We start from the raw sequence: 15,867 nt of genomic DNA, 5'->3' as shown, positions 1-15,867 counted from the left end.
CTGGAAGCTGCACCTGAATCCGAGCAAGATGGCTGAAAACTGCCGCGGGGTGAAAGGGATCTGGCTGGGAGAGGCAGACAGACAAACTGGCATGAACCGCTTCTCCCCAATCAAAGGACATGACCCACTGAATGTGTGCTGGCATTTTTTGACTACATAGTTTCTGACATACAGTGTCCAGTTGACCCTTGAACTACACAGGTTTGAACTGTGAGGGTCCACTGACGTGGGCATTTTTCCCCATAAATACAGAACAGTACTGTGAATGTATTTTCTCTTCCTTATGATTTCCTCAATCACAGTTTCTTTTCTCCAGCTTAGTTTATTGTAAGGATACAGTATAAAATACCTTTAAGATACAACATGAGGGTTAATCGACTATTTATGTTACTGATAAGACTGCCGGTGGGTAGTAGGTTATGAGTAGTTAAGTTTTGGGGGAGTCAGAAGTTATATGCAGATCTTTGGTTGCATGGAGGGTTGGCACCTCTAACTCCCACGTTGTTCAAGGGTCAACTGTATATAGTTCAGAGTCTGCATGGTTACCTCTGCAGGCAGGTGTCTCCCCGAGAGCAAGCTCCACACCATTGGCAATGGCGATGGCCAACAGCTCAGACATAGTCCTAGCAAGTTTGTGCCATTTGGTCCATAAAGAATAATTTATGTTTTGGAGGGGATTTTTTTCACTTTTCACATTTTATTGGCCTCAGGAGAGGGTCCCTCCTCCCTGTCACCAGAGGTGTTCACTCACAGTTTCTTCAGCCCCTGCAAGCTTGGACTCTGGGGGGGGTCTTCAGGCTGGCTGGGCACACAGGGCATGTTCCCATCATCTTAGGGGCACTGGATATGTGTAGGGGCTGGCCTGGTTGATCGTGGTGGCTTATTTGGTAAAGGGGCTGGGGGGGGCAGAATTATATCAAGACCCCCAGTGGTGAAGGACATGACCAGCACCGCCTCCTTGGCCCAGGCATTCTCGAGGAAGGCAGCATGTCTCCCTGCCATCTTGGTCTCGACCCTAGCCAATAATTTATTGGCTTTATCGGTATTGAATCTTTTACTTCTACAATTCTGAAAATGCAGACTGAAGAGCAAGGAAATGGAGCAGGGATGAGCATGGGGTCTCCTTCCTCTTTCCCTTTCGCTTGGCCCTGCCCTGTGGTTCATGCTCCCTCCTCCTCTGAGCCCTTCCTCGAGTGGACTTCTGGTGCCCCTAAGTCATGAGTTACAATTCTGCCATCTTCAGCTCTAACTCACTTCTAAGCTGCTTCCCTGTCAGTCCGCCTGTCTGCTGGGCATGTTCTCTTCAGTGTCCTAAGGTCACTGTAAGTGCAGCCTGCCCCACATGGACTCATTACACACTCCTGCAAACCCCACTTTCTCTTCTTGAGCCTGGTGAGTGGCACGGCACTGTCTCCCTGACAATGGGCCAGGAGCCTTCCTTCCCCACCTTCCCCAACATTCAGATCCTAACTGTGCTTCCATCCCCATACCAGCTTCCCATCACCCTCCACCTCATCTCCCTGCCAGAGCTCCCATTGCACATAGGGAGTCTCTCATCTAGACTCGTGGAGCTTCTGAACTGGTCTGCTTGCTTATCTCCTTCACCTCTGGTACATTCTGCACACTAGATTGAAGTGATTTCTAAAATGTAGAAGCAATCTTATTACCTCTCTGTTTAGATACCCTTCAATTGATTATAACTGCCTGCCTGATACAAGTCTCACCCCTTCAGAGTGGCATTCGAGACCCTCTGTGATCTGACCTCTGCATTCCCAGGCTCTAGGAACAAAGAAGTATGCAGTTTTTAGAGCATGCCAGGCTTGTGTGCAGTTTGTCTACCTTCACACATGCTGTTTCCTCTGCCTGGTGGGCTCCTAATCACCTTCCAGGCTCAACTTGAGTATGAAGCCCTCCCACTCTTCTCCTTACCACCCTGCCCACCCCAAGAAGAATCCATCCTCTCCTCTTTGGCCCCTCTGCCCTTCACAGACTTCCATGATGGCACCTGGGATCTCTGATTGCATATACTGCTGTGAGACTTGTCTCCCACATGAAATAGAGGGGGACAATCGTGTTTGTGTCACTCCCTCATTTCTTCAGCACTATGCCTGACGCGGTAAGGGTCAAATAAATGAATGATGGGTGATTGATGTGGGGTTCTCGTCGTATTTTCTCCACTAATTAGCTATTTAATTACTTTGGGGGGAGATAACATGCTAGACTTCAGTTATTTCATTTGTAAAGTGGCGAAATTAAGATGGGTATAGGTTATGAATTCTTTTGTGTAGACTGTTTCTCAGCCCATGTTCCCGTCACCCTAAGATGAATTTCTTTCACTCAGCTATGAAACACCATGCCATTCTCAGAGAGGTGTTTTCTTACAGGTCTTACAAAGAGCAAAACATATGTGAGGCTTTGTAGAAACAATCACAGACCTATAGCCACAATCTTGGGTTCATGGTGATATTGGGTTGAATAGTGCCCCCCCATTTCTACCCACCTGGAACTTCACAATGTGATTTTATCTGGAAATAAGGTCTTCGCAAATGTAATTAGTTAAGATGAGGTCATACTGGATTAGGAAAGGCCTCATATCCAGTACATGGTTGGTGCCCTTGTAAGAAAAGAAGGAGACACAGAAACGTGGAGAAGAGGGGGCTGTGTAGATAGGAGTGATGTGTCTACAGGCAAGGAATGCCAAGGATTGCTGGGAGCCCCCAGACCAGGAAAAGGAGAGGAAAGATCCTTTCCCTACCTTCAGAAAGAACATGGTCCTGCATGGTCTTAGTGGTCTTAACTTCAAACTTCTAGCCTCCAGAACTATGAGAATACATAATACCAGGTTTCAAGTCACCAAGTTTGTGGTAATTTGTTATGGTAGTCCTAGGAAGCCAGTAAACAGGCCCAGCCACATCACTTCTCAACTGTCTTTTCTTCCTTGGTGCAGTGACCTATCCACTGAGTGACCTGCCCTGAGAAAAAATGAAAAGTATCTCTTTATACACTATAAGGTACCACACACAGGACATGAGTCTTTCTTCTTCACTGTATTCACCTTGGTCAACGGCATGGTCCAGTTTGCATAATGAACATTTAATCCAGCAGGCAGAAAAAGAATTAACTTCATACTCTGTGAATGCTGATATAAAAACAGCAATCTTTATATGATTATATGATATAAAAAAAAGATTTTTTAATGCTTATTCCTGCCGCATAAAATTTTTGGACTCTTATCTGCAAAGCCAAAGAAATAATTAGAGGATGTCTGGGGGTGGCCATATAGGTGAGAGAGTGGGAAGTGTTAAGGGTCCCACAGAAGATGTACCTGGATTCTCTTTCTCTTGTTTATTCTGCATTAACTTGTCCAGTGCCCTCAAATATAACAGCTGGTCTGCCAACCTTCTCTAATTTTCTTGACCTTAATTGGGGCCAGAAAAGGAGGGTGGTCACCTGGTGACTGGTGACCAGCAGGCTCCAGCTCCGATCAGACCCAGAGCGCTCTCCTAAGAATCCCCTTGTCCCTCAGGTCCATTACAATCCTTGCCACATGGAAAGCTCCTTATCCCTGTGCTGGTTTTGAGCTGTTATCACATCGGGCAGATGCTATCAGGCAATAAAGATGTAAATTGAGTAACGGAGGCTCAGATCGTAAAATGCGTCAAGCTCAACTATTACTGTGTTTACATTGTAAAGTGGTTCAAGCCAGAGCAGGGATGGCCATGGCCTTGTCCTAACCGAGGGGACCATGTTCCCACCGCAGCCTGGTGTGACAGCATCTGATTCTCTGCTCAGGGGTCAGGATATTCAGCTCTACCCTGGCATGACTGTGAGAAAAAAAGCAAGATTCCTCTTGGGAGGCTAAAGTACCACTTTTTGCTTCTACATGTACAGAAAGTCTGTGCCTTTGCTACTACATGGTTATGACTTTTCTGGTGAAATATCCCTCCCCCTTGTTTGGAAGCTCCATTATTGGGGGGCACTCCCAACATGTTGACTCGATGCATAAAATCTTTGTGGCAATTCAAAACCAATGTATCTTAAATAAATGATTGCTATGAATGCTAGGAGAACCTCTCCACAGTTTTTATGCCCAAAGCAGTGCCACTTTGAGGCCCTAGTATCTAACAGGATTTTAGGGTGAAAAGAGCAACATCCTTACATTTCTACTCGTAGCCCCCTTAACCTGTGGGAATTGGACCAAAGAGCAAAGCTGCATGATAGGTACCCTGCGGTATTAGAAATAGTGACTCAAGACCAAGGTATGGTTAATAACTCAGGGCTATGTGTCAGGCTCTGCAGTGCACTTTTTCCTGGGGGCATGTGGGATCTGGCAGGTGTAGCCCACCAGTCTGTGCCCAGAACTATTAAACCCCTAGAAGTGAACATGGCTTCATAAGGTGGAATCCTCGCTATAATTAATGCTTCATATTTGGTTTTCCAAATAGAATTTCTTAAATTACTGCCTTTTTGTCAAGATTTGAAAGTATTTTCAAGCTTTAATCATGAATGGCTATTGAATTTTGTCAAATTCTTTTTCTGCATCTGTTAAGATGATCATATGATTTTTATCCTTCATGTTGGTAATGTGGTGTATCACACTGATTTACAAATATTGAACCATCCTTGCATGCCTGAAATAAATCCCACTTGATCTTGGTGAATGATCTTTTTTTTTTAAAGATTTTATTTATTTATTTGACAGAGAGACACAGCGAGAGAGGGAACACAAGCAGGGGGAGTAGGAGAGGGAGAAGCAGGCTTCCCACAGAGCAGGGAGCCCAATGTGGGGCTCGATCCTAGGACCCTGGGATCATGATCTGAGCCGAAAGCAGACGCTTAATGACTGAGCCACCCAGTCGCCCCTTGGTGAATGATCTTTTTAATGTATTTTTGAATTCAGTTTGCTAATATTTTGTTGAGGAATTTTGCATCTATGTTCATCAGAGATATTGGCTTGTAATTCTCTCTCTCTCTGTTTTTCGGGGTTTTTTTTCGTAGTCTTTGGTTTTGGTATCAGGTTAATGCTGCCCTCATAGAATGAATTTGGAAGTTTTCCTTCCTCTTCTGTTTTTTCGAATACTTTGAGAAGAATAGGTCTTAACTCTTCTTTGAACGTTTGGTAGAATTCACCTGTGAGGCCATCGGGTCCTGGACTTTTGTTTGTTGGGAGTTTTGATTACCAATTCAATTTCATTGCTAGTAATTACAATTACTAGTAATCGGTCAGTTCAGATTTTCTGTTTCTTCCTGATTCAGTCCTGGAAGATTGTATGTTTCTAGGAATTTATCCATTTCTTCTAGGTTTTTGGTGTATAATTTTGTGTAAAAATTAGACACAAAAAATCATAATCCTCTGCATTTCCGTGATGCCAGTTGTAACTTCTCTTTCTGATTTTATTTATTTGAGTCCTCACTTTTCTTCTTGATGGATCTGGCTAAAGGTTTATCAATTGTGGTTATCTTTTCAAAGAACCAGCTCTTAGTTTTGTTGATCTTTTCTATTGGTTTTTGTTTGTTTGTTTTAGTCTCTTTCATTTATTTCTGCTCTGATTTCCATTTCCTTTCTTCTGCTAATGTGAACTTTGGGGTTTTTTTTCTAGTTTTCTGTAGTTCCTTAAGGTATAAGTTAGATTGTTTATTTCAGATTTTTCTTGTTTTTCTATAAACTTCCTCTTAGGACTGCTTTTCTGCATCCCAAAGTTTTTGGAATATTGTGTTCTCATTTTCACTTATCTCAAGGTATTTTTTTTAATTTCCTCCTTGATTTCTTCATTGACCCATTGCTTGTTTCCTAGCATGTTGTTTAGCCTCCATGTGTCTGTGTTTTTCCAGGTTTTTTTTTTCTTGTAATGAAACTTGTCATTTCAGTTTCTTAGCATGGTGGCCAGAAAAGATGCTTGAAATGATTTCAATCTTCTTAAATTCTTTTTGAGACTTGTTTTGTTGCCTAACGTGATCTAACCTGGAGAATGTTCCATGTGCACTTGAAGAGAATGTATATTCTGCTTTTTGGAGATGGAATGTTCTGTATATATCTGTTAAGTTCATATGGTCTAATGTGTCATTCAAAGCCACTGGTTTCTGTATTGATTTTCTGTGTGGACGATCTATCCATTGATGTAAGTGGGTGTTAAAATCCCCTACCATCATTGTATTACTGTCAGTTTCTCCCTTTGTGTCTGTTAGTATTTGCTTTATGTATTTAGGTGCTTCCATGTTGGGTGTGTAGACATTTACAATTGTTATATCCTCTTGTTGGACTGATACCTTTATCATTACCTAATGCCCTTCTTTGTCTCTTGTTACAGTCTTTGTTTTGAAGTCCATTTTGTGTGATATAAGTATTGCTACTCCAGCCTTTTTTTTTTTCATTTCCAGTGCATGAAATATCTTTTTATATTCTCACTTTCAGGCTGCATGTGTCTTTAGGTATGAAGTGAGTCTCTTGTAGGTAGCATATAGATGAGACTTGGGGTTTTTTCATCCATTCATTTGCTCTGTGTCTTTTAATTGGAGCATTTAGTCTATTTACATTTAAAGTAATTATTGATTCTTATGTTCTTATTGCCATTTTGTTCTTTGTTTTCTGGTTGTTTTTGTAGTTCTTCTCTGTTCCTCTCTTTTTCTCTTGCTCTCTTCCCTAGTGATTTGATGACTTTCTTTAGTCTTACGCTCAGATTCCTTTCTCTTCATATTTTGTGTATCTATTATAGGTTTTTGATTTGTAGTTACCATGAGGTTCATATGTTCACCCTATGGAGATATAGCAGTCTGTTTTAAGTTGATGATTGCTTAAGTTCAAACACATTCTAAAAGCACTACATGTTTACTCCCCACTCCATGTCTTATATATTTGATAACATATTTTACATCTTTTTATTTTTCATTTTTTCCTTCATAATTTTTTTACTTCTAGTTATAGCCTTTTCTTTTCTGCTTAAGGAAATCCTTTTTAACATTTCTTATAAGGCCAGTTTAGTGGTGATGAACTCTTTAACTTTTGTTTGTCTGGGACACTCTCTCTCCTTCAGTTCTGAATAATAATCAGAATAATCAGGTAGAGTATTTTTGGTTGCAGGTTTTTTTCCCTTCAGCACTTTGAGGATATCATGCCATTCTCTCTGGCCTGCAACGTTTCTGCTGGAAAATCACCTGATAGCCTTATGAGGTTTCCTTCGTACATACTGTTTTCTTTTCTCATGCTGCCATTTAGGCTGAAGGAGGGCAAGAAATATGCCACCTTCCAGCACATCCATTCCCAGAGAAAGTTCCTACAGATTCCTGTCCCGTTGGCACATGCCCTAAAATTAATAAACAAGTCTCCTTCACATATAACCTAGGCACTTTTCAGAGTCCTGGTTCTCAGAGTGAGAAAGATTTAACGGCAGAGTCTTGGTTTCCTGTAGCACTCCAGCTCCCCCAGCTGAATTTTAAGGCCAGATGTACTGGGGGCTTGTCTTCTTGGAGGTGCAGATTTCCAGGGCAGGGAATGACCAATGTGGGGCTTGAACTCCTCGCTCCTCAGGGAGGACCTCTGCGCCTGTGATATTCCTCCTGCTTGTGGGTTACCAGGCCTGGGGTGTGGTTCTTGATCAGACCCCATCCCTGCCCCTCCTGCCCTTCTCAATACGACTTTTTCTTTATGTCTTTAGCTGTGGAAGATCTGTTCTATCAGTCTTTAGGTCATCCTCAGAGAGAGTTGCTCTATATGTAGTTGCAGCCTTGATGTGTCCATGGGAGGAGGTAACCTCATGATCTTCCTGCTCCGCCATCTTCCCCTCATGATGGGCCATAGTTACGTTATTATGAGAAAAGGAGAGAATGGGTTCAGCCCCACATACACCTATCACACCATGACCATTACTTATTTACCTTCTCCCCCTCAGACACTGAGCTCTGTGAGGGCAGGCAAGTCTCATTCCTCCTCACAGCTTCAGAATCTCTCATAGAAACCAACATAGACCTTCAGGCCAGGTCAGGTTCTTTGGTTAGAGACCCACTAAGAATTGCGTGCCTCCATCATTCATCACACGATTGCTTGAACAATATGTGGCACCCCCCACCAGACTGTAAGCTCTGTGAGAATAGAGACCGTGATTTTGGTTCCTCAAGGCCCAGCACCACACCATCAGCAAATATGAAAGGACTTGAGGGCATTACACTTCACAACTGGAAGCTGAATTAGCTCCATTCAAGAACTGAAATAACAGCAGTCATGGAGAATTAACGCCATTGCTATGAAGCCCCAGTTAGTTCTTTCATGCCTATGTGAGTCACATCTATATGAACATGGACATGGGCCTGTGCTGGGTTGGTCCTGGTGACACAGACATTAGTAAAACCAGCTTCTACCCTTGAGAGCCTCCCAGCCAGCTGGTGGTCCCATGGTGGATCTTTCTAGGCCTTCACAACAGGACCACAGCATTTTGTGTGTAGAGGAGTATTTTTTTTTCTGTTTGGTGGCTTTTGAAAACATCATGGCAGCATATTGGGTGCTATTAAAAAGCAGTGTTTTTTAGCAACAGATCAAGGAGGCCAATCAGAAGCTAAGCTCCTGTCAGGGCCAACAATTTGTCTCACTTTGAGAAATAGTAGTGGTCCTGGGAAGGTGTCTAAAGCTCTTCCTGGGGCCCAAGGCAGGTTGGTGGGTTGATTTCTGAAATATGCCCCAAGCATTGGATGGAAAATGCTATGCAGATGCCAAGTGGACGAGGAGAAATTGAGTCTTTTCCTAATGTATGGTCTCTCCAAGAACTACCAGAAGCAACTAAATCATGTGCAAAAGCTGGGTGGGAGTGTGAATAACATGAGGGTCGGGAGAACAGCGACTCTACCATCCCCCACCTACTGACTCCTGTGTCTTCAATAAAGCCTCTTCACCTTGGGCTCAGAGTCTCCAATAAAGCGGCACTGGGCCCCCCTGCTCCAGCATGGAACCCCTCCAACTCTAATTTACAGATGAATCACTCAGGTTAAAATGCAGATTAAGTTCCAAAGGTCTGGGTGGGACCCGATTATGTATCTGTAACAACCTCCGGGCTGTAGAGGCAGGTGCATCCCAGGCCCACCTGGATCTGTTGAATGAGAGCCTGAGATCCATGTGAATCACATGCACATCTGAGTTTGACAAGCACCAGTGTAGACACAGACTAGAGCTGTGTCTTTTCAGATGTGGCTTGCACACTGACTTCCGTGGTCTGGGGTGTGACCCGCGCGTCTCACCTTTAAATGCCCCAGGTGATTCAGACGCACAGCAGAGTCTCAGACCGACAGACCTGGGCAGTCGTTTGAGAACTTGAGGTGTCAGAGTCCCTGGAGAGCCCAGAACACAGAGGCCCAGGGTCATTGAAGTGGGATAGGGCCAGGCCTCGGTGGTACTGAGCTCCCAGGTGATTCTGATAGCAGCCAGTTCAGGGACCGCTGGTAGAGGGAGACCTGCCCACGATGGGTCTGGGCAGGGGTCTGGAGAATGGTGCACAGGTGCCCTGCTGTCCTCCATCCCATCAGCCCTCTGGGCAGCCAGAGCTGCCGTAGCCACTTGTCTCCGTGGGTCACACACCCCAGTGTGTGATGAAAACGTATGAGATGCATCGTTCCATGAAAAAAACAAAACCTGGGGTGTTCCCGAATCAATCATCTGAGGAGTGGCGGGTTGAGTAAACAGGTTTCTTCATCGAAGGACTCGTCACAAGTCTTCACTGTGCTGGTGTGCGGTGTGGTCCTCCAAAGGAAGGAGCAAAAGAATGACCAACTTCTAGGACCAGGCAACCTTTTCATGGAGCCAGGCAAGAGCATTTGCTGCATGAATCCTCAGACCTCTAAGAGAGGATGTGTCCAGGGACAAAATGCCTAATCTACTTCATAAAGCAAATGTTGACATCCTCTGTGTATTGTTCTGGTTCTCACCTGGCTTTTCTCATCCTGTTTGTAGCATTTCTTATAGGACATTTGCGGGGAACTGTGATGTGACACCCACTCAGAGGAACGTCTGTCTGCCTTCCTTTTAAGGATGAAGACACTGAGAGTAGAGAGCATTCCTCTGGGCACATCTGACTTTAGAACAAAGATTAGAGGGGCGCCTGGGAGACTCAGTCAGTGAATCATCTGCCTTCAGCTTAGGTCATGACCTCAGGATCCTGGGATCGAGCCCCACATCGGGCTCCCTGCTCAGCGGGGAGTCTGCTTCTCCCTCTCCCTCTCCCTCTGCTTGTGCTCTCCCTCTCGCTCGCTCACTCTCTCTCTCAAATAGATAAATAAGTAAAATCTTTAAAAAAGAAAGAAAAGGGGCGCCTGGGTGGCTCAGTTGGTTGGGCGACTGCCTTCGGCTCAGGTCATGATCCTGGAGTCCCGGGATCGAGTCCCGCATCGGGCTCCCTGCTCGGCAGGGAGTCTGCTTCTCCCGCTGACCCTCCCCCCTCTCATGTGCTCTCTCTCATTCTCTCTCTCTCAAATAAATAAATAAAATCTTAAAAAATAAATAAATAAATAATAAAAAAGAAAGAAAAGAATAAAGATTAGATAACCGAAGGAAGCAGAAGTCAGGGAGCGGAGGGGGACTTGGGTTGGTCTGGAGGCTTATTCCCCAGCCCCCCACCCATACCCCCTCCACCAGGGGTCATGTCTGTCCAGAGGATGGGCAGGGAAGACTCCTGGAGCCCGGCTGTAAAGTCATCTGGCTAGGAGGCGGGGTTTAGGCTCTGCCCCTGCAGGACAGTAGGCCTCCTCTTGAGGACTTGTCTGTCTGTCTATCTCACTTTGGAAGATGGTGGGGTTGAGGGAAACTCACAGTGGGGAAGTGCTATATCCTCCACAATGGGCTGGGGAAAATGCACTGAGCACGACTGCTTGCATCCTTCCCCAAAGTCCAGCCCATTCCTGGCCTGCATTTATTTTTGCTGCAAGGTCCCTGGGATCCCCGGGACATGGATGCTATAGGGTGGGGTGTTCACGACACCCCTGGGGGACGCGCCCATTGTCCCAGAGTCAGCCTCTCCAGAGGAGGGAAGCAACAAGCTATTTGTCTGCAGAGAGTTCCTGACTTTAAAGAAGTCTTTAAAGCCACCCGATCGAGTCATCTCTTCTGTGCTAAATGTCCTTCAGTTGGAATCAGCTTATTTCTAATAGGTGTAGGAATAACCGTGGTCATCTCTGGGAAAAGGCATTATGCTCGGTTTTCATTTTCTTTGCTGTCATTTTCTCTCTATTCCCATTTTTCTACAATTGGCCTAGCTTTGTATAATAAGAAAAGACCTCTAAACTGTTTCTGTTTGGCAGAAGTTGGCTGGAAGTGGGATGGCGCAGGGGGCTGGGGGCAGCGTCCAGGCATCCAGGCCGGGAAGGGAGAGACAGGGCAGCCTGTGGCCTCGAGATGCTCCTACTCTGCGGTGTCAGACTGGGGCTCCTCTTTCTGCCTGGAGCTCCCCATCTCCCGTGTGGTCTGCCACGACACTCCGCGGGCTCACCAAGGCGGCCGCAGAGCAGGACGAGAGGCCTCTGGGAGGTGGGCGGTTCAGGGGACACCCAGCTTCTGTTGCACCTGCCGACCCAACTCTGGTTGTGTTTTCAGGTGAGCCTCAAAGCAGGAGCCCCGAATCAGCCTCTCATCTGACAACTGTCAGCTGCTACCGCTTGGCCACCAGCCTGTCACTGCACTGTCTCTCAACAGGTGAGGAAGTGATGTGTCCTGTCCGAAGGTGGGTTATCCATGGAGAGCAGCTCTTTGCCAGCGGTGCGCGTGTGGGCCCGCGGGGAGGCTGGGCTGTCAGGGTCCTTGATGTGGGGCCGGGTGCTCACACTATCACTTTCTTCTAGCAGTTGTCCCCATCCTGTCCCCCTCTGCTCCTTCCACAGTGGATGCAGGGCCCTTATGAAGGCTGTCTTACAAATTGCCCACCACCTCACATCATCCCCCGTGTGAGTGGATGTTCCCCACCCCCCATTGGGGGACACGGGGGAGGGGAATCGAACCATCTCCATGGGCTGCTGGACCTCGAGTGGGAAACCAAGCTGTGTGAGCCTTACAATGCCCACCCCCTCCCACCTGACTCTGAGTTACGCACTGCAGGACGCAGCCCGAAAGTCTCTCCCTGTGAAACCTGTCTGAGGGTGAGAGGGTTCCTGTGCACCCAGGAAGAAAGGACTGCCTGACCAGGGCAGTGACAGAGCCCGTTCTCCGAACAGTTGGCTCATTTTCCCATCTGCCTCGTCTTCTCAAAAGCCGAGAGTCGAGTTAGTGGTCCTCCAACAGCCAGCGTGCACCATTAGCTTTGTTCCATATCCACTTTGTCTCTACTCCCGTTTTTCTTTTTGGGTCGAGGTGGGGTGCGCATACACACTTAGGCATGTGGAGAGACATCCATTGGTTCACATGCAAGAACAGTGCCTGGATAGACTTGAAAGGGCAGAGATGTTATTCTGATGGAACCTAAGAGCTACCTGGCCAGTGGGGGAGGGAGGGCCTCACGAACCTTCCTGTGGGTCGTCTTTAAGAGACTCAGTTGCTATTAGCTCCAGTTGGCAAAAGCACCAGCTGGTCTCCTTGGGTTGTGTTGCCTCCCACAGGGGAAGCCCCCTGCCATCTCAGTCCCAAATTAGGCAAAGTTCAAGTTCACTTGAGTGGTGAGTCTGTCCTGGGAGAGCAGGATAGACCAGGTGGCGGGGGGGACCCTAATTCTGTCCCAAATGACTTACGAGGTCCAGGAGGGGCGACAGGCTGGGAGCCACACTAGGGAAAAGCTTCCTTCCACTTCCATGAAGGAGCTCAACAAAATCAAGTTATTTAACCTCCCTGAATATGTTTCCTCATGTGAAAAGTAGGGGGATTGGACCTGGACCTCTAAGTTCCCTTTCAATATTAACATTCAGTGATTCATTCAGAGCCTCACTACTCAATGTGTGGTCCTCAGACCAGCAGCAACTGGGAGCTGGGTAGAAATGCACACTCTTGGACCAAACCCCAAACTGCCCCATCAAAATCTGTTTTATCAAGATCCCCAGGGATTCATACCCCCATTAAATGTTTTAAAGGATTGATTTAGGTCCTGAAGATGCTTAGAACTCCTCTCACTCCTCTGGTGAACACAAAGGAACAATGGAGTACAAGTGATTTATAGCCAGCCACGGTTCTCCACCTGTGGTCCATGCCAGAATCACCTCAGGAGGTTGTGAACTTCAGACATCCAGGTCTGGGGGCTCACAGTCTAGGTCCTGGGTACATGTGTGATGAGTAACCTTACCAGCCACTTGGAGGGAGAGCATGAACATACAGACATGAAACCATACGGGTCATGGATGATAAGACGAGTAACATCCTGTAAGAGGGTCTGACAGGACCGAGGGGCAGCAGAGCAGACAGAAGAGGTGGAGTGGAGCAGGCTTGTCATCCTGTGTCCCAGGAAGAGTGCCCTCTGTCCTTATATTTTGCATCTCCACCACGAGTTATGTAGGGGGTCCTTCTAAGGGCATCTGTAGTTATCCCTTCTTTCTTTCTTTTTCTTTTTTTAAAGATTTTATTTATTTGACAGAGAGAGACACAGCGAGAGAGGGAACCCAAGCAGGGGGGAGTGGGAGAGGGAGAAGCAGACTCGCCGCTGAGCAGGGAGCCCAATGCAGGGCTCAATCCCAGGACCCCGGGACCATGACCTGAGCCAAAGGCAGATGCTTAACAACTGAGCCACCCAGGCGCCTTTATCCCTTCTTTCTTAAGTAAGAGTGGAAACTAGAGGGAGCGTGGCTTTTCTGTTGTATTGTTGTCTATGTGTTTGAAGATGATGAAAAAGACATAAATATATTTGTATATGCTGAGGAGAGGGCACCCAGGGACACCAACATTACAGGAGAAAGAGAGCTGAGTGATAGGGCAGAGCCTGAGGGGGGACAGGTCCACCACACGTGAAGTATCAGCCTTGGATGAAGAGGTGCTTCCAGCCATAAGTGCCAGAGGCCCCAACAGATGTGGCCCAAACCATGAAGAATAGGTTCTCTCAGTGTCAAGGATCAGAGGTGGACTGTCCAGGGTACATCCGGCTTGGGGCTCTGGGTGGGTTGCCCCATGCATCTCCTGACTTTGCCCTGGGTCAGTCCCCAGTGGCCAGTATGGCAAGACCCAGTCAGTGAAGCCAAAGATGGGGTTTCTCCTCTTGTGCCCTGACAAGGAAGGAAAACAAGGGGGTGACTGGGGCTGGGGGTGGGATGGCAGGCAGCCTTGAGGACCCACAAAGGCTGCCTGTGCATCATGGCACCAGTGGCAGGAAAGACACAGGTCTTGGGAGGGAGTGACCATGGGGTTGTCTGCTAGGCAACTGTGACACTAGGTGACACTAGGGATGTGGCACTTTGCGGCTGAGGAGGAGTAAGGGGGTGAGTGAGGAGGGCTCAGAGGTGACACTGGAGATGTGGACAGTGGTCCCCATCTGGAGGGGACACAGAGAGGACAAGGCAGGGGTAAAAGTCCATGCATCTCAGGGGCTGGAGCCCCCAACCTGCCGGCTTATTCTATCTCTGGGACACAAGAAGCCAAACACAGCTCAGTGGGATCTTTTCCAGATATTAAGCCATCAGCCAGAGTTCTGTGCTGCAGAGTGGAGTATGTTGAAAATGTGTGCCTCTCTACAAACAGGGGAAGAATGAGAAACTAGTTGAGTGGGATCGAGGTGCTCTCAGTGCAGCCGGTCAGGGGCTGGAGGGAGGGAGAAGGCCGCTTCTGGTCTGCCAAGGCTCTTCCGCTGGTAACACTTCCTGTGCAGATGCACCTACTCCCACTTACCCCCTCCTCACCCCCACACCCACACATTCACGGTGCAGAGCCCTGCCCCCAGGCCCTTCCCCTATGTCTTCCTTCTTCACTCCTGCTGACGTTGGCCTCAGCTACCTTCTCCTCAGCCATCCCTGTGCCCCTCCTTCAGTGACCTCCCCAACTCCTAAAAGCCCAAAGTCAGTGATGAGGAAAGAGGATAAGCTCAGGAATGGGAAGGGAGGATCAGGATCTGAGGGAAATGATTTTTGGGTCCTTTTTGACTTGCATCAGCCTGGGGAGGGTTGGAAACCCTGTGTGTGTCTGTGTGTGTCTCCTCCTTCCTTTTGTGGGGATACACAGGCACGTGGATACACATAAACACACACATCCATAGGGGAACATCCACTCACGCACGGACGGGCACGGGGCAGGCACCTCAGGCATGTGGACACACACGGGGACACACATGGACCTGAACACACGTGCAGAAATGCAAGCACGTCTCTACGTGGCTGGGTGTAGGTGTCTGTTCCCCTGGGGTTTCTAAACCCCAACTATTCCTGATTCTCCTTCTCTTCTGGTTGAGTAGAAGTTCCCAACCAAGACAGGAACACACACCTGTCAAACTGTGTTTTAGGCGGCTGATCTGTATCTTACGAGAGACTTTTATTTTTTGAAAAGTTGCCTGTGGACAAATGAAGCTGCTGGCACACCTCACCTGGACCACAGAACATGTGTGTGAAAAACTCAGAGAGTGGCCTGTGTGCCAACATCTGGCCAAGCCTCCTCATTCCTCCCTGTGTGCCCTTGGAAGCCATCGCTCCCTATGTGGCCCACCTTCAGCTCTCAGGCTGAATGATTAGGCCCATTCCAAGTAGTTTGTCATTAGCTGGGGCAACTGAAACCTACAGCATCTATGTGGAAATCTATGCTTGCTTGTGGAAGAGTTAGCATTATAGTGGTTTCTTCCTAGTCCTGTGGCAGCATTCCATGTCAGATCAGGGAGAATTTCTTCCTTCTTCTAGAAAAAAAAAATCAATGCTTGGGATAGGGTGTATATGTGTGTGTGTGTTATTGTTTAAAAACCAACTGCCAGGGCGCCTGGGTGGCTCAGTCGTTAAGCGTCTACCTTA

General features: G+C 47.2%; 1 protein-coding gene and 1 pseudogene across 1 annotated transcript in view; one reads left to right on the top strand and one right to left on the bottom strand.

The window, feature by feature from the left end:
* Positions 1-747: 747 nt before the first annotated feature.
* On the bottom strand, positions 748-1,002 carry LOC118012830 (annotated as a pseudogene).
* A 9,627-nt stretch (positions 1,003-10,629) lies between these two features.
* Positions 10,630-15,867, top strand: part of GNG4 (G protein subunit gamma 4) — a 29,483-nt gene continuing 24,245 nt past the window's right edge. Inside the window, exon 1 of the mRNA XM_035008506.1 lies at positions 10,630-11,665. The gene's annotated coding sequence lies outside the window, so the exon portion shown is untranslated. The remainder of the gene's footprint in view (positions 11,666-15,867) is intronic.

This window comes from Mirounga leonina, unplaced genomic scaffold (assembly GCF_011800145.1).
Source record: "Mirounga leonina isolate KUSES-001 unplaced genomic scaffold, KU_Mleo_1.0 Mir_152, whole genome shotgun sequence".
Taxonomy (NCBI): domain Eukaryota; kingdom Metazoa; phylum Chordata; class Mammalia; order Carnivora; family Phocidae; genus Mirounga; species Mirounga leonina.
The sequence above is the reverse complement of the archived record's forward strand: the minus strand, read 5'-3'. Positions and strand labels throughout refer to the sequence as shown.